At 28.6% G+C, this 3,008-nt stretch overlaps 1 long non-coding RNA gene across 1 annotated transcript; it reads left to right on the top strand.

The window, feature by feature from the left end:
- The first annotated feature begins 217 nt into the window (after positions 1–217).
- LOC128280524 (uncharacterized) lies at positions 218–2,639 on the top strand. The gene is made up of 3 exons (XR_008270613.1): positions 218–391; positions 1,458–1,531; positions 2,380–2,639. It is a non-coding gene; the product is annotated as an uncharacterized LOC128280524 (long non-coding RNA).
- Positions 2,640–3,008: the final 369 nt, after the last annotated feature.

The following is a 3,008-nucleotide window of genomic DNA, read 5'->3' as shown; positions in this document are numbered from 1 at the left end:
TTTATGAGTTTAGCGATGTGTTTAATTAGGTTTAAATTAGGTGAATTTAGCTTAATTAAGAGTAATTAGGAAAAATGACTAAATTGAATAAAGGATGAAAGTTAAATTGTAGATTAAAAGAAAATGAAGAGGACCAAAATGGAAATTATGCCATTTGTCCTAAGTGAGGCGGCATAAGCATAAAAATCTGAGATTTTTATGTGTTAAAATATATATTAAATTATTATTATTAAAAGTAAAGTAAATAAAAAGGAAATAAAGGAAAGAAACAAAAGAATAAAAAGAAGGAAGGAAACAGAATAGCAGGAAACGAAACAGAGAAGAAACAGGGGAGAAAGAAAGAAAGAAAAGAAAAAGGGAAAATAGGGTTTAAAGGTTCCAAGTTAATTTGGTAAGTCAATTTAGCCCCTTTTCTTATGATTTTTGAGCTTTTGGAATCCTAGAGATAAATAGTACTTGTTTCAAGTAGAAATTTTGAAAGTCATTAGATTTCTAAGTTTGGTTCATGTTGAATAAAATGATGGAATTGGGGGTTTATTTGATAGAAATTTTGATTGGAATTGAATAAAGGATTGAATCGTAAACTAAGCTATAAGTTTTGAGTTTTAGGGATTAAATGGAAATAAATTCGAAATTATGAAAATATGCTGGAAATTTAATAGTTAAGTATGAGTTTGGACAAAATTTGAATAGAAATAAAGTATGAATTAAGATAGAAAAGTAAGTGAATTTAGTTAGGATTAAATTGAAATTAAAGTAAATCAACATTTTGTACTAAGACTATTTTGGACAGCAGCAGTAGTCTAAGTTTGAAAAATCACCAAAAATTGTATAAATTAAATTATAGGATGAATAAAATATGGAATTAAATATTATTGAGTCTAGTTTCTTATAGACGAAACAATATAAGTAATTGAATTGTAAATTAAGAGATATAATGAATTTTGTGAGACAAGGTCAGAATAAATTCGGGTTCCCCTGTTCTGACTTTGGAAAATCACAACAAATTGAAGAAAAATAATTAGAGGCTTAAAGTTATATTTTTAGAATCCTTAATGAGTCTATTTTCAGAAGAAATCAACATGAATATTATCTGAGTTCTGTACTGTGATATAATTAATTTCTAGTGAAGAATGGTCGGAACTATTTGACAGCAGAATAGGGGAAACTTTAAAGAATAAACTGTACTTATTGGCTTAACCAAAAATTCTAAAAATTTTATGGTAAGAAGATATGTGAGTCTAGTTTTAGGGAAAATTAGTGGATCTTAATTTGGAGTTTCCTAGCTCAAGATATAAATGATTTAGTAACAATGACTCAAGTAGACAGCTTTGAATGAACATATAAGTAAATAGTGGAATTATGTGTATAAAAATGGTTAAATTTGCATGTTTAGGCTCATGGATTAAATTGAATTGTGTTATATTGATGATTATAAATTATTATTATTTTCGTAGTTAACAAAGAACCCAAGACATCGGCGCACAAAGGAAAGGAGAAAGCTATCGAGGATTAAAACGAGAAATTCACGGTTTGTATTACTATAATTCAAATTACTTTTTATTAAATGTTTTATATCAATTCTATATTTAATAAGTGAATTATAAGGTAAGTATTGATATTTGAGTTGAATGAGAATTGAATTGAATGGTGAATGTGTATGTATAATTGAATTGTAAATTGATTTGAATGTGAAAATTTTAATTGAAAAGTAATCTTGGAATGGAAATGAAAGTGAATTGAGAATTGAGAATTGAAATACCCTATTAACTAGTCGGGCTAAGTCGGATATAATTGGCATGCCATAGGATCTGGAAGTGTACGGAATTTGCCGCTTTCTTGATCGAGCACTTTATGTGTCGATTTCGTGCACCTCGTGTGTCATATCGGACACCTCGTGTGTCGTTTTAGGCATTTTATGTGTCGTATACTGATCAGGTACTATGTACCGTTTTAGGCACAATGTGCCGTACTGGTGTGTTGGGTTGGAATCCGTGTATCCGTCAAAGTCCAGATTTGTTAATAGGGTGAATATCTAAGATGAGAAATTTAAAATAAATTGATTGATTATATTTTTGAAATATTGAAAGAAACGAAAAAGTTGAATAGTGAATTGAAATTGAGATTGAAAATGAAAGGCATGAACTTAATGTTCATGTAGTGATTGAAATTGTTACATGTAATATGTGATGGAAACTGAAGAATAGATAAAAATTGTATCGTTATTATTAATTAATGAAAGTTTAAGAATGAATTGATGTTTGTGAAATTAGATAGTTACATGTTTGGTAATTAAAATTCTTTATTGCTATTATAATTTGAATTATGGTAATACCATTGAGTACGGAATACTCAGCGTGCGGTTGTTTCTGTGCGCAGGTTAATAGGAGTCTAGTACCCCGGTCCAACATCTGAACGATCCCGACTCCAGCAAATTTTGGGTGATGTTTTCTTTCTTAATTGAAAGTGGCATGTACTAGGTGTTGTATAAGTTATATAGATATACTTGTAAAGTTGGTTATAAGAATGGTATACCATATTTTGTTATTCGTTTGATAAAATGGTAAATATTATACTATATAATTTGGTATAAGTTGGAATGAAAAATGAATGAAGTTATTAGTTAATTTGGATTAAAATTATGAATGTTTAGTTATTAAATGACTATGTTAATGAATTGGTTATGATTTAGATATATTTAGGTTTAAATTGTTTTTGATTGTGCCATTGGTTTTGGATTAGTTGGTTTTTGGTTTGAATTTGCAAGGGGTTTTATGTAAAAATTAAGAAGAAATGCTGTCGAAATTTTTGTAAAAATAAAAAAAATAAAAAAAAATCTCTGAATACTCGAACAAGTCCCATTTCATTCCACTTTAATACTTGTGTTGGGCTTCGAAAGTCCATTATAGGGACATAATTCTTCAATTAAACTATGAATGTTATAATAATTGTAAAATATCCATAAGTTGTCTGATATATCCGGTAATGCCTCGTAGCCCTGTTCCGGC

The sequence above is a fragment of the Gossypium arboreum genome, chromosome 9, assembly GCF_025698485.1.
Source record: "Gossypium arboreum isolate Shixiya-1 chromosome 9, ASM2569848v2, whole genome shotgun sequence".
NCBI lineage: Eukaryota > Viridiplantae > Streptophyta > Magnoliopsida > Malvales > Malvaceae > Gossypium > Gossypium arboreum.
Note: the sequence above shows the minus strand (reverse complement) of the source record. Positions and strands in the feature narration are given on the sequence as shown.